Source organism: Culex quinquefasciatus, chromosome 2, assembly GCF_015732765.1.
Source record: "Culex quinquefasciatus strain JHB chromosome 2, VPISU_Cqui_1.0_pri_paternal, whole genome shotgun sequence".
Lineage (NCBI taxonomy): Eukaryota > Metazoa > Arthropoda > Insecta > Diptera > Culicidae > Culex > Culex quinquefasciatus.
The window spans coordinates 181,232,399-181,249,232 of record NC_051862.1 but is presented as its reverse complement, the minus strand read 5'-3'; positions in this window follow the sequence as shown (position 1 = coordinate 181,249,232).

Sequence of the window (16,834 nt, the reverse complement as noted above, 5' to 3'; positions counted from 1 at the left end):
GGAAAAAGATAGCATGATGTCTAATTACTAAGAAAAATTATGCACAAAACTAGATAGGTTCACTGAAAAATAACCAAAATAAATCAGCCTTTCCACGTACAACAGGAAGGGTCCAAATCGGCTGAAGTAATTTTTTGAGTAAAATCGCAAAAATGACAAAAACTGGTAAAAATCAACTTTTTCACAAAAACTGCGATTACATTAAAATTTAAGTGGTATTAAAATCTTTGGAATTGAAATACGCGACTTTAAAATTGGTTCAGTCGTTCCGGAGATATAAACACTTTTGGTTTGGTTCCTTCTGGATGTACTGTTTTTCATAAGACAAAAGTTTTTCGATAATGGCCTCATTCATCATTTTAGCCATGTTTGCTTTAGAATAACATCAAATTCTTTAATAGTCCATCAATCAAAAAATGTTATCTAATGCATTGTTTGTAGAAACAAAAGTGATCATTTGTCGGGTTTTTAATTTAGTTTAAATCGAGCACTATATTATTATGTTCTAATAATAACCTAAATTTCATTACCATACTATTTAAATTCCATTTAATATTTTAATTTTCAGATCACCCTAATGTCCCAAAATTCAACCCTCTTTCCCACTCTGATCGGCTCCCATCGACTTTTGCGACTTAAATTTCCTCCCCATTCACCCTAACATGCAAGTGACACAGTCAGAAAACGCAAAACATTTGCTTCCCAAATTGGTGTGCGAAAATCCACCCCAGACCGCCCGAAGCTCCATCGATCCGATCGAGAGGGGTTCAATGGCTGCTGCTGGTCGATCGCTCTCATCAGTGGAGAGGATGTCGTAATCTAGTTGGCATTGCGCAATTTTTTATCATCGACCCCCTCCTTTGCTCAACTTCCTCCCGGCCAATGAAGATCACGAGCACTTGGGGTGGGAAGAAAATGAAAATAAAAGGAAAGGAAAGAGAAAAATGCGCTCACGCGGATAAGAAACAAAGTGGACTCAAGTGAAGATGCAATTTATAATTTATCTTAACCCGGCTAATTTGTTGCAAAATGAAGCAGTTTGGGTAATGTTTCAATTGTTGCACAAATTTAAAATTACTTTTAAATTCAGGAGATCTTTTTTTTAAGCTGATTAATTTAAAGTCAAATCAAAGTTTACAAAACTTAACGAATTACTCAAAAATTTGAATGCAACTGAAACGGTCGTTGGTTTACAAATGGCACCCAAAGCGGAAACTCGACCGATAACGAAAGTGTTCCGAACTGATGTTCATTGAATCAAAGAAGGCGCATTATTGCACCTCGTGAGTTGTAATTTGGTTGTGGTGCCGCCACCGGCGCCAAATCAACAGAGTTGATGAACTTTTGGAGCACATTAGGGTTTGATCAGGTATTTAAGCTTAACCCTCTACAACCTAACCCCGCCTCTAGACGGGCTTCGATCTAAAAAATTGCCAAAAAATCATTTTCAACCAATTTTTGAACTTTGAAAAGCATTGTAAAGAAGAACTCTAAATTTTTTGAAAATTTTAGGGTTGAAAGTTTAACTTGTTTTATGTGACTTTGCCATTTTTTTTAAATGTCAACTTTGACTGGGTTTTTTTTCTAGAGTCTCAGACTATGCCTCTACGCATTTGTTTTACAATTTAAATGATAATGGTGCTGTCTTATAGCAGAAAATGTAAAAAAAAACAAGCAAAAAACTGATAAAGTGACTTAAAACGTGAGAAAATTAGATAGGCAAAATGTAATTGAGCAATTCTCTACGTAATCGGTCTTTTTTCTTAAATTTTAATTTTTGTATTTTTTAATCCGACTGAAACTTTTGTGGTGCCTTCGGTATGCCCAAAGAAGCCATTTTGCATCATTAGTTTGTCCATATAATTTTCCATACAAATTTGGCAACTGTCCATACAAAAATGATATGTGAAAATTCAAAAATCTGTATCTTTTAAAGGAATTTTTTGATCGATTTGGTGTCTTCGGCAAAGTTGTAGGTATGGATATGGACTACACTGGAAAAAAATGAAACATGGTAAAAAAAATGGTGAATTTTATTTAACTTTTTGTCACTAAAACTTGATTTCCAAAAAAAACACTATTTTTATTTTTTTTTTTTCATTTTTTGATATGTTTTAGAGGACATCAAATGCCAACTTTTCAGAAATTTCCAGGTTGTGCAAAAAATCTTTGAGCGAGTTATGAATTTTTGAATCAATACTGATTTTTTCAAAAAATCGAAAAATTGGTCGCAAAAATGTTTCAATTTCATTTTTCGATGTAAAATCAAATTTGCAATCAAAAAGTACTTTAGTGAAATTTTGATAAAGTGCACCGTTTTCAAGTTAAATCCATTTTTAGGTGACTTTTTTGGAAATAGTCGCAGTTTTTCATTTTTTTAAATTAGTGCACATGTTTGCCCACTTTTGAAAAAAAAAATTGGAAGAGCTGAGAAAATTCTCTATATTTTGCACTTTTGAACTATGCTGATACGACCCTTAGTTGCTGAGATATTGCCATGCAAAGGTTTAAAAACAGGAAAATTGATGTTTTCTAAGTCCCACCCAAACAACACACCATTTTCTAATGTCGATATCTCAGCAACTAATGGTTCGATTTTCAATGTTATAATATGAAACATTCGTGAAATTTTCCGATCTTTTCGAAAAAAATATTTTCAAATTTTTAAACCGAGACTATCATTTCAAAATGGCCAAACATTCAATATTACGCCCTTTTAAAATGTTAATCTTGCTTTAAAATTTTTTGAAAATATTGTTTTCGAAAAGATCGGAAAATTTCACGAATGTTTCAAATTTTAACATTGAAAATCGAACCATTAGTTGCTGAGATATCGACATTAGAAAATGGTGTGTTGTTTGGGTGAGACTTAAAAAACATCAATTTTCCTGTTTTTAACCCTTTGCATGGCAATATCTCAGCAACTAAGGGTCGTATCAACAAAGTTCAAAAGTGCAAAATATAGAGAATTTTCTCAGCTTTTCCATTTTTTTTTTTTTCAAAAGTGGGCAAACATGTGCACTAATTTAAAAAAATGAAAAACTGCGACTATTTTCAAAAAGTCACCTAAAAATGGATTTAACTTGAAAACGGTGCACTTTATCAAAATTTCACTAAAGTACTTTTTGATTGCAAATATGATTTTACATCGAAAAATGAAGTTGAAAAGCTTTTGAGACCAATTTTTTGATTTTTTGAAAAAATCAGTACTGATTCAAAAATTCATAACTCGCTCAAAGATTTTTTGCACAACCTGGAAATTTCTGAAATGTTGGCATTTCGTCGCCATCGTGCTAACTTGTCGTACGTGCATTTTGGGCCAAATTGAGTTAAGAACGCCATTTTGTGCAGCTCACAATGCCTCACCTTTTGACCTTCACAGATCCCCAAAATTCGATTTCAATCCTGAGATATTCAACAAAAACCGAAAAAATTCCGTGCATTTTTGTCACTTTACATATGAAAGTAGTTTCAATCTTGTCGTGCTATCTTGTCACTCCATGAAAATTTATGTAAGTGCGACAAAAGGCCAAAGGGATTTCAGGCCAGGAAAGTCAGGATGCGTTTGTCGCACGTACAAGCTAGACTACCGTAAACATTTGTAATTATAACTCGGGACTCCAGCAACCAACTTCAACCAAACTTTGGGACAATGCACAGAATGGTGAGCCAAACAAAACGTGTTTGTTATTGTTTACATTGCGTGCTCTCGTTTTTGAATATTCAAGGTCAAACATTAAAACGCGTTTTTCTCGGAACGTCAAAATGGCGGGTGCGACAAGATAGCACGACGACGTCGATTTGATGTCCTCTAAAACAAATCAAAAAATAAAAATAATGTTTTTTGCCAATCATGTTTTAGTGACAAAAAGTTAAATAAAAAATCAAAATTAAATAAAATCAAAAAAAAATTTACCGTGTATTTTTTTTCCAGTGTAGTCCATATCCATACCCACAACTTTGCCGAAGACACCAAATCGATCAAAAAATTCCTTCAAAAGATACAGATTTTTGAATTTTCATACATCATTTTTGTATGGCCAGCTGCTAAATTTGTATGGAAAATTATATGGACAAACTAATGCGGCAAAATGGCTTCTTTGGGCATACCGAAGGCACCAAAAAAGTTTCAGTCGGATTAAAAAATACAAAAAAAAAATTGAATGACCAAAATCTGAGAGAACTGCTCTGCCCCTGATTGCATAAATGTCCCATATGCATTTTCATCGATTTCGAGTTTTTGATGCAGTTTGGTTCAAAATCGTGTGCTCTTTCAAAAGAGCCTATAACATCCAGTACTTTGTTCTAGAAATCAGGAGGAAATCCAGTTTTTTCGCGAAAACTTAACACGTAGCCTTATGTATTGGACAAACTTTAAATGCGTTTTTCTCAGCTTGCTGTTTTTGCATATGGGACATTTATGCGAACATGGGCAGTAGCTTAACTATATTAGGTGGTAGAATACACAGGAAAAAATATGTAAATTTACTCGACACGGAAAAAAATAATCACATGTAAATTATGTTGATGTAAATTTGAAATTCGACGTAAACGGTTGAATCACACGTAAAATCATGTTTTTACGTATAATTTGATGCAAATTTACATAAAATTTTATTTAAATTTGAATGTTTAATGACGTGCAAAAGTGTTACATCATAAATGATGTAACATTCGAAAATATTTTTTTTTGTGTAGGCTAAATACTACCAAAAATAAACATAAACTTAACAAGATAAATAAAAATTAAAATAATAAAAATTAAAACAAGAGAAGTAAAGTTCTTCGTAGAACAAAAGTTGCTCAATATGAGCTCATGAACACAGGAAAAATAAAAGTTCTCGAGAAAAAAATTTGTTCAGTAGAGGGTTAAGTTTAAAATGAGAGTCGTTTTTCGAGCAAAGACAGGGTGCTTTAAAGTTCAAGATTTAAAATAGAGTTTTTCGAGTCTCAAACAATTCGCTAACTACAATTGAAAGTGACCAAAAAAATGACGTTTGAAAATGATTGTACCGTCAGTGGGGGTGACTATGGGTCAAAAAACGAAACACCTCTCGAAATTTCTTAATAACAAAAACAATTTAAATAACATCGAAAATCTTTTAACGTAGATTTGTTCTTAGATAGTTTACTAACATTTTCCCAAAATATGGTCGATTTTGATGAACACTACCTTAAATGCCAATTGTTTGAAAATTTACCCAATCTCACCCCTTAGAGGGGTGACATTGGGTCAAATGAAACTAAAATGATGCTGAAATACAAAGATATGGTAAAAACAAGTCATCCAACAGCGTTTCTTGTTCGAGGGAATCGTATTGACACGCTACAATGTTTGAAGTGGAGATTTTCAAACACTTGGGTAGTTTTCGAGCAATTCTAACAAAAATATTAGAAAAATGATTTTCGAGAGGTCATTTTGGCCAAAACGTACCCCAACTTTAGACATCTGCCAAAATAACAGGATATGTTCTAGGAACGAATTTTTTTCAGCGAAGTCATCTTAAGATGTCCCCTACACAACCCTTTTAACAGAATTCAGTTTCATTGAAAAGAATCTGAGAAATGGTAAAATCCGTAAAAAATCACTTTGACCCAATCTCACCCCCCAGACCCAATGTCACCCCCACTGACGGTACCTCAAAAAACGTTACTTAATCCACCTTTAGGTGGTTGGTGCCTTCCTCTCATTTATAGAGTGATTACAATCCCCTAAAGTGTCCACATGGTTTATGGATCTCCCCTAACGTGATCGCAGCACTTAAGAGGTCCTAATAAAAATAAGTGACGAGTAAAAAAAAATAGACTTCCTACAGACTTTTTGTCAAGATTATACAGACACCGCCTATCAGGAAAATGGCATCCCTCTACAAGGCTTTTTACGTGGCGACCATTTAAGGTTATGTAAATTCAGACCATTTTTTAAACTGTTTGTAATTTTAGATAGGTAAGTCAGATCTAAAAAATTCTTAGTCCACAAGAAAGGTCTTCTCATATGCTTTCTGAAAATATATAACATGTGAGGCTTTCATGAAAAAACCACCCTTTTTACCATAATTTCAATTTAATATGAAACAGTTTCTTTAACATAACTTTTTAAATACATGTTAAAACTGCATGAATTTAAATAGCAACTTAGGGGACGTTAAGACGGATCGATTAAAACCATTCCGGCCAAAATCGGTTGAGCCTGTGTCAAGATATTCCAGTGACATTGATTTGGTACACATGTCTACATACAGCCAAACACACAGACATTTGCACAGCTGGTGATTCTGAGTCGATTTGTACAAATGAAGGTAGGTCTAGGAGGTCTAACTAAAAAGTTCGTTTTTCGAGTGATTTTATAGCCTTTCCTCAGTAAAGTGAGGAAGGCAAAAATCAAATAATTTCTGCATCGTTACAGTGATAATTAACCAAGGGTTAAATTAATGATGAAATTATAAACAGAAAAAACCACATCTTAAATATTTTTGAATGATTTTTTATAAAATTAAATCTTGATTCAGGTTTCCTGCATCCACTTCGGTCATCTAACGACACTTTATCTATCTAATTTAATTTTCATGAACTAACTTTCAACTTGCATTCCTTCCTAATCCGAGTCCGAAATCCGAGTTTCCAAACCGTTAGCACCGTGAGTGTGCACATTGGGCTGATTCAGCAGAATAAAAACGCCAACAACCAGTGAACGGTTACCCGAATGAAGAGTCCAGAAATAATAACCATGGGCACGGGACAGGAACAAAAAGCTCCCGGTAGTCAGCTACGGTTGTGTGGGGAGTCGTGCTTTTGCCCGGGACGTTGAGCTAATTTAATTTGCACGAGATTCGAGCCAGCAACGAGCGAAAGACCTTGATCTTGGATGATGATCTGCTGCACAAATTGGAGGGCAATCCCGGAAAGGAGAGAGCACGGGGCTTCCGAGAGGGGTTCGTTTATTGACTAATCTAATTTAACGCTAGACACCTGGCTGAACTGGTCGAGCTCGGGGCAAATGAATGGCGGCACGTTGACTAGGAGATGTACTAGTGAGCTCAAACTAACTGCAATGAAATGGTGACGATCATAATCTACGAATATTTTAAATATTTGAAACATTTCTTTTTACAAAAGTAAATTATGAATATGAGCTAAGCAAAAAATAATTATACAAATTATTCTATAAACTAAGCATCCCTACAAACAATCAAATTGAAACCATCGTATAGAACACATGCTTCAGAAAAGTAAAACGAATATGCACAGTGCAAGCTGACTAACTGGACCATGCTGTATGCTCAACGCTCCAGTCGAAGCTCATGCTAGAGAGCAACTGAACTAGTGCCTATATTAGACCAATTATCGTATTCGAGTTTGTCTAAAACGTTTAAACGCAGAGAGAGAAAGAGAAGGTTGAAAGAATGAACTGCTGCTACTGTATTTGAGTAATTTCACTAGAAAAAATCGAAAGAAATCCGTTTCAATTAGGCAGGCCCGTAGCCAGGGGGGGGGCTTCCGGGCTGCAGCCCCCCCCGAAATTTTTTCCAATTTTTTTAAAATTGAACTACCTTAAAAAAATCTTAAATCAATGATTGTGTGTTCTCTTCCCAGAAATAATTTGTAAGATAGAGAATCAAGAATAGATTGATCAAACTAAGTAATTTGCATGTCCATTGCCGGGCTCAGTTTTTGTAGATTATGGATCCAAAATTTGGATATTTAAAAATTGAGCTGTAGATTTGAACATTGTTCCATTCAGTAACATCTCATTTATCTTGTAGTTTTAGCATTACATTGGTTAGGATGGTCCAAATCTGGGCTTACTTGGGGCTATCCCCTGAAATCAAAGATTTACGCATCACTAGCCTAAGTTCCAAAATTTGAGCTTTTTCTGACCACTGACCACCAATTTTGGGCAAAATCGTCAAATTGTATGGAGAAAAGCAACTGCTTCAGTTTTTGACCAATGGAAGGCGCAATAACTATCCAGTTCTTATCAATTTTCAGAACTAATATCTTCTTTAAATTTGGAAAAACTTTCCCGAAGACACCTTATTTTTTTGGGTTTTTTGCTAAAAAGTTATTAACCTTCGAAAATAGCAATTTCCGAGCGGACTGCTCTAAGGGGCTACATAGAAATAGTTACCGTCATCTGGGGCGAATCGGGACTACAGTCTGAATAGGGACAGCAAAAATCCTTAGATCTTGTTGTCTTATTTTTGATTGTAGAACTTAAGTATGACCCCTGAAGAACCATAAAATAATTTAGAATTTTTGGATTCAATGTGGCGGTCAAAATGGAGGTCAAGAAATATTTCTGGTGTTTTTTTTAAAGGTCTAATAAACCATTTAATATGAAAAACATTTGAGTGAATTTTGACTATTATCAGAAATACAATTCCAATTTTATCGTTTTGGTTTTAAGAATATGGTTAGTTACATATCTAAGACCTTAGAGAAAAATGCTTGAGAAATATCTGTGTGTATTTTTTAATTACTTTTTCGTAAACCTTTTTTCCGAAACCACTCGTCCAAAATGCTTTCTTTTGGTCACATTTTTTAGTTTCCACCGTGGCCAATCTCCAATTTTTATTTAATATATCAAAAATCGGAAGATCAACTAAGTGAATACTTATTATCAACTAATTTTCACTTTGTGCATGAGCTTGCGATTTTTAAAGGAAGAAATAAAATGATAAAAATATTCAAAACGTTAAAAAAATTTAAGCTTGGATTCAAAAACTCTGAAATTAAATTAATTAAACATCACTTCCAAATTATATAATTTCTGATCAATAATTCATTTTTAAACTATTTAATTTCTATTTTTTGGATTTTACAGATAAGAATTTGCATTTTGAAAATTTTAAAATTTCTTTATTATTATTTTATTTTTTATTTTATTATTTTTTTATAATTTCTTATTTCTGAATATCAATTGTAAATATTTTCCAAAGTTTATGTTGCCACCTTTTCAAAATGGACCAAAAAACAGAGAGCAAATACAATATTAAAAAAAAAATAGCTTCACAATTTTAATGGAAATAACTTATTTCGATTAAGTCTTTTTAGGACCAGCGACCAGGTCGGTCCGGAAAACAAATTTGAAATGTTTTTCCTGCTTTGATAATCATATACGACATGTTTGGGCTCGTTTAAAAATATTTAGAATTTTTGTAACATGTCGCGGAACCGCGGAAAGTTTTTTCTCACGAAAAAAGGATTTCGCCATCAGCTAGATATTTTGAAAACTAATGATGCAAAACAACTGCACTGATTTAAAGTGTGTTTTGAACACTTTTAAAATAATAAAACCATAGCTTGTAGTTTTGATTTGTAACCCTCTCAACTTTGGCCAGAGTTTAATGACATAAACTTCAGAATAATATTCGCAACGGCTAATTGAAGATTTAAAAATTTTTCACTTTCAAATTTCTAAATTTTCATAATTTTTGATTTAAATTTTTTTGGTATAAGACAAAGAAATGCCAGAAATCAAAAATAAAAATAATAAAAACATGAAAAATTTAAGATAACAATTCAACAGAATAATATCAAAAAATCTGAAATTCCAAAAATTAAAAAATCTAATACTAAAAAATTAATAAAATAATTGATACTTAAGAAATCCTAAACTAAAAAAAATATCATTTTAAAATTAAGTTATTCAAAATCCAATAAATTATGTTTTTTCAATCTTAATTTTTGGATGCTTTAAATATTTTTATGTTTGAATTCTAGTATTCCTAAATTAATTTATATTTACCAGAAAATTAAGTGATTTTTGTAATGGCTTTTCCCTTATTTCAGCATTTTAAGATTCAGCGTTTTGATAGTCAGCTTCATGAGGCAATTCTTCAATATTATTTAAACGAATACATTATTTTCAAACGTTATTTTCAGTCGCATCCAAATAAACAAATCAAAATCTCATCAACACATATTGCTCCCGAAGAAATATCAAACGACGCTTTTTGTTTCTGTTCCTTTTCAGCTGCGTACCGCTTAAGTGAAGTCTTTTCGTAAACCTTTTCTTGACCATTCCTTGAGATTTTTTGTATGGAGTTTAAAGAGTCTCCGTACTACAGGACATTTTTTAAAATTTTCGTTTGAAAGTAAAATATAGTTCTTGTAGCAAAATTCAGACTAAGATTTGATTTACAGGAAAATGTAATTGATTTAAGAATTCTTACATAAAGTATTCTTTACTTTTAAAACAAAAATTTAAGATAATAATTACACATGATAATTTCAAAAATCAGAAATTCCAAAAATGAAAAAAATCAAATACATAAAAATATAAAATAATTACAACTTAAAATCCTTAAATTATAAAAAAACATTTTTATCATTTTTAAATTAAGATATTCAAAAATAATTTTCAATCATTTCAATAAATTATGTTTTAATAATCTTATTTTTTTGATGTTTCGAATATTGGTATGTTTGAATTCAAGTGCAGACTAAGATTAGATTTACAGGATAAAACTAATCAATTTATGAATTCTTACATAAAGTTTTCTTTATTTTTAATTTAGCAAGGTTTCGTAAATATAAAATTTCTAAACCATAAAATGTGCAGGATTTTGTTTCTAGAGTCAAGATATTGCTTGAACAAACGAAAACGAAACTATTGGCACTACGCCCCCCGGGGCATGGCCTTCCTCTAACGTGGGATTTCTGCTCCAGCGCCTCTGACGAGACAGGAGAAACCGGGACCGACGTTTTACTTCACCATCGATGCTTGAACAAACATCGATTTTAATAAATGGTTACAATCCTAAATTATTAAACATGTATATAGATTAAAATTTTATTAAAAAATTATCTTTAGAATTGAGATCTGATTAAATTTTTTTTGTCATGTTTGAAAATTTTATTTTTGCTCAAATTCTGGACCAATTTTCAGAATACAATGAGTAATGAATTTGAAAATGGCGTTTAGTCGGAATATTAAAGTTAAACATGATTCGTTTTAATGTTTGATGCAATCGAGGAAAATTTTAACGGTTACATATGCATTTAAAAATGGTTACATATGCATTATTAACAACTCTTCCAGTGAATATTTTGGTGTTAAAAATTAATTTAATACATTTTATCTAAATTTTTTAACACATTAAAATTAAACACAGGCACTGATTTTTTTTCTTCAAATATATATTTATTATAGGCCTACACAGAAAAAAATTTGAATTTACTCGACACGGAAAAAATGAATCACATGTAAACTCAGTTGATGTAAACTTGAGATTCGACGTAATTTTTTTTTGTTGCCATGGAGACACTTCAGAAGCTGAAATTTCAACGATTATATTTTTTTGTATTTCATTAAAATTATTTATTTTTGAGAGCACCAGGAGCTTCGCAAAATATGAAATGGCTTCAATAGCTTAGAACAATTAAAATAAAACATTGTTTAAGTTTGTTTATAAAATTTTAAGAAAAACAAATATTCCAGTTATGAGTTTTATGTTGTGCTAGAAAAAATGAAAAATGTTAGATAAACCATCACAATTATCACACAGCTGAAAATGTAAATCCAGACGGTTTAAAATTTCTCTCAGTATAAAATACAGAAAACATAATACTTATGGTTAGATAAATCGATATTTCTTTTAAAAAAAAATTATGCTTTCTAAAATTTGATTCAAGTTAAGTATATTTTAAATTTAGCGACGTTTATCACGAAATTGGATTACAATTAAACAATTCAAGAAAATGTTAAAAAAACACTTTCTCTACTCCTTTAATACAAACTAGCTGTTAAAATAAAGAAAAAAAATGACGAACGAGTTTCTTCAATAAATACATTGATAACTTTATATGAAAATCTTCGAAAACATTTTTGCATACATTACATTAAAATTTTACAATTCATCTCAATAATTATACCACAAACCAAGTGATGGTATAAATGATTTGCTGATTTTTATACTCCTTGAATTTTTGCACCCAAGCCCCCCCCGAACAAAAATCCTGGCTACGGCCCTGCAATTAGGTAAAGCTCTGGATAGAACGGTTGATTTTTTTTCTTTCTCCGTTGGAATGTAGTTTGAATTGAACTGAAATTGATCGCTTGATTCAACATCGCCCATGGTTTAGTGCATGCATGCGCAGATTGAACGATTGAATCATTAAATCCAGCTCTCGAGTCATTTGGAGAAATCGTTATGACCCAGAGATCGAAGAAAGAGGAAATCGCTGCAGAATTTATAATCATATTTTATTGCAAATAAAGTTCAATTTACCTAAGAAATCAAAATGAAATTCGATTTATTTGTTTCATCGTGTAACATTTATTCAAAGGTGAAAAACTTACTCAATTGTTTAGTAAATATCTTAATATAGGAAGTTTATCTTAAACAATTTTATTTAATTAATCAGATATCAATCGACCGAAATGTTTTTAGTAAAACCGTACTCAATCGTTTGATAGGATGTGCGACAAAACGTCGAACGGACAAAAGGTTGAAAAACATAAGGTTGAATGGACAAAAGGTTGAAAGTGGACAAAAGGTCTAATGGACAGAACGTCGAAAGGACAAAAGGTGAAAAAATGAAACAAATAATTATAACTATAAACTTCTAAAAAAACTATTGAAAAAAATAAATTCCTAAAAAACAAATCTGATATTTTTCTTTGAGCTCATACTTGGTTTATCCATCCTTTAAGTAATTATCAGTTTTTTTTATAAACTGAATTAAGGCTCCGGAAGGCATTATCTCCGATCAGCCATTTGGCGGCCATGTTTGTTTTAGAGAAACATGCAAATCTGGGTTCAGAATGTTTCAATCAAAAAAATTTTTTTTTGTGTGGTTTGTGAAAGCATTTTACATACACGGAAAAAATCAATTCTCGAAATCGTGAATTAAATTCACGAATGCGAGAACCACGAAGGAATATATTCACGTTTATAGTACAAATGCACCATACTCATGAATAAATTCCCTCGTGGTTCACTTAATTCACGATTACGAGAATTGATTTTTTTCTGTGTATGGTGTTTATTTTTTTTTTACCACTTACCACCACCTACCATCTACCACCTTAATACCAAACCATTTTTCGAGAAGGTTTCCATATTTTCAAACATGAGCAGTTCTTCCAAAAATAAGTTCGACTTCAAAAATATTTTGAAAGTTTATTTGCATTCTTAAAAAAAAAACAAATCTTGATTGTCAATATATTTTTGAAATTTTTGTATTCTTTCAAACTTAAACAGTTCTTAATAAAAAAGTTCGACTTCTTAAATATTGTGTAAGCTTTTATTTAATTTTTAAATACAAATTTTTCTTTTTGTCGTAATATTTTTGTGCGTTTTTCCATTATTTAAAACATGAGCAGCGCTTTGAAAAAAAAGTTCGACTTCTAAAATATTTTGGTAGTTTATTTTTATTTGTAAAAACGACTGATTCTTGATTGTCAAAATATAATGTGAGTTTTTCATTTTTCAAACTTAACGGGTTACATACATGAAAATCGGCAAAAATGTCAGAAGTTGGTAGGAGCACACACTTTAATTTTTTTCAAAATCTGTATTCAGGACATTAAAATGTACATTTTCATCTATTAACAAAATAAATTTGAAGAAATTTGGTTGTATCATTACCGAGATATAGCTATTTGAAGTCAACAGTTTAAAAAATACGGGTGCCACGATCAGAGATGCCAGATACACAGATTTGTCTGTGTTTCACAGACATTTGAGCTCGTGTCAGACGTTTTTTGAGGTGCACAGACTTTTTGAAAATTTCATTAAATTGTTATTTTGTAAAAATATCAATCGATAATTATTTCGTTAGTCTTCAAATGCTTAAAAACACATTTTTTGATGAATTTCTATGACTGTAAATTGATATATTTGAATTTTAGACAAAGGCACAGACATACACAGACTTTTTCACAGACATTTTAAAAAATCATGTGGCATCCCTGGCCACGATATCTCAACAATGTCTTGACCAAATCGACTAATAATTTTGGTGAAAACTCTGTGCATGACGAAGACCGATTTCAAAAAAGGATATTGAAAAAAAGATATAAATATTTTTTTGATATTAATATAAAAAATCGTCAGTTTTTGATTTTTGTATTTTTTTAAAGCAATTTTTATAAATCGGGCTTCGAATTTCAGACAACTTGGTCCATCTCATCTCGAGATATCGTGGCACCCGTCAAACAACTCGATGTTCAGAGAAAAACGCTCACAAAGCTAGACAGATCGCTTTGCGCATGCAAACATTTCAAACTTAAATCGTCTCTTACTCAGTATAATCATGAAATATCTTCATGAAGCTTTAAGTAGTGATTGAAAATCAACTTTTTAGTGGATTTAATAAATTTTCTGTATTATGAAATTTTGTGATTTTTTACATGTATGTAACCCCTTAAACATTTCTTTTAAACATAAGTTTTACTTCTAAAATATTTTTTTTAGTTTTTAATTTATTTTGAAATACAATCTTTTCTTGATTGGTAAAATTTGTTGGTCATTTTTCCCATTCTTTCAAAAATTAGCAGTTCCTTAACCCTCTACAACCCAACATCGCCTTTATATTGGCTTCGATTTACAAAATCGCCAAAAATCCGTTTTTCAAAAGCATTGGAAAGAAGAACTTTATGTGCTATATGAGACTTTGCCAATGTTTTTAAAAATGTCATTTTTCAGGGGTCAACCTCTACGCATTATTTTACAATTTTAATGATAATGGTGCCATTTTATAGCAGAAAATGTGAAAAACAAGCAGAAAAATGAAAAAGTGATTGTAAAAACATGAAAAAAACGTTACTTAATCCACCCTTAGGTGGTTGGCGCCTTCCTCACATTTAAAGGGTGCTATCCAAAATGCAAAAAGTGCGTAAATAACACATAAGTGCTTATAACTTTTGATAGGGTTGTCAGATCTCAAATGTTTTGGACGCGTTAAAAAGGTCTTTTGAATACCCATCCTACGATAGGTCGCATGGGAGATCCGGACAACGTTTCCATCAAAATATCTGAGATCCGGCTTCCAAAAAGTACATAAATAACTCTGAAGTGCTTATAACTTTCGATAGGGTTGTCAGATTTTCAATGTTTTGGACTCATTGGAAAGCTCTTTTGAATACCTATCCAACGATAGGTCGCATGAGAGATCCGGACAACGTTTTCATCAACATATCTGAGATCCGGCCTCCAAAAAGCGTATAAATAACACTTAAGTGCTTATAACTTTTGATAGGATAGTCAGATCTTCAATGTCTTGGACGCGTTGGAAAGGTCTTTTAAATACCTTTCTGAAAATGTATAACATGACGGGTTTTCTTACAAAAACCACCCTTTTTACAATCTTCCGGACTTTTGCTAAAATCGTTTTTTTAGCATAACTTTTGAAGTACTTAACTAAACTGCATAATTTTTAATAGCGACTTATGGGACCTCAAGACGGATCGAATGACGCCAAAACGGACAAAATCGGTTCAGCCAATGTCGAGATAATCGAGTGACAATTTTTTGATCAACATCCCACCACACACACAGACATTTGCTCAGAATTTGATTCTGAGTCGATAGGTATACATGAAGGTGGGTCTAGGAGGTTTAATTGAGAAGTTCATTTTTCGAGTGATTTTATAGCCTTTCCTCAGTAACGTGAGGAAGGCAAAAAGATAAGCAAAATCTAATGTTAGGAGGTGGTAGAATAGGCAAAATACTACTAAATACAAACATAAAGATAAAGCATAAAGATAAATGCAAATTGAAATACTAAACATAAAACAAGAGAAGTAAAGTTTTTCGTAGAACAAAAGTTGCTCAAAATTCGAAAAAAATGGGCAGTAGAGGGTTAAAACAAAAGTTTGACTTCTAAAATATTTTGGAAGATTTTTTTTTAAACCGCCTATCCTTGACTATCATCTTGACTTTTAAAATAGATTTTAAGTTTTTATTTTAATTTTAAAAACCTATTCTTGACTGTCGAAATGGTTTTGTGAATTTTGCCATGCTAACAAATAGGGGAAAATGGGGCAAGTGTGACAAGCTAAGGAAATGCTCGTTATAACCCATTAAAAACGCTGAAAAATCTGTCGGATTTATTTATTATCATCTTATTTTACTTCTTGACTGAGACTTTGATAGAACAAGTTTTTAAAAAGTCCTGTTGTTCCATGTAAAAAAATGATTTTAAAATTTTTGATTTTCCGTACGTTCTACTCAACCAGTGGGGCAAGACGAGCAACCCGTTGGGGCAAGAGGAACAATGCATGAAACAACATGCTAACAATTGAACTGTTATCGCTTAGATACATCTGATTAGAATGTATTTGAAACGTTTCTTTTATTTTTAGATTAAAAAATAATATTTTACTAAAAATTTGATCGTTTTTACGAAAAAAATATATTACTTGGATGATAAATAGTAAGTTTTCATGATATCACTTTATTTTGTTTGCACATTTTTTTTTTTTAATAATTGTTTATTAGTTTTTTAAGTACTTTTATGTATTTATTTCACAATAAAATATGTTGATGCAGCAATTCGTATTTTTTTCCATACTAAAAACCCATATGGTACACTTGCCTCACCACATGATTTTTTTTTAAACTTTATAATAGGTGCAAGTCATTGGTAGGGACACTACTAATCTAGGATAAATAGCATTTTGATAAAATAAGCCGTAAAACTAACCCTAAGCCTTATTTTGTACTTTCCAAATATTATAAGAAATCATCGGTTTTGAAAAAAACTTCATTCAATCTTATGCCCAGTGGCGTTTATGTCGTTTTGGCGGTTATGTGGTAGTAGAATCAGCTGATTGGGTACTAAAATGAAGCTTAGATTGCTGATATTATTGTTCACAGCGATAAAG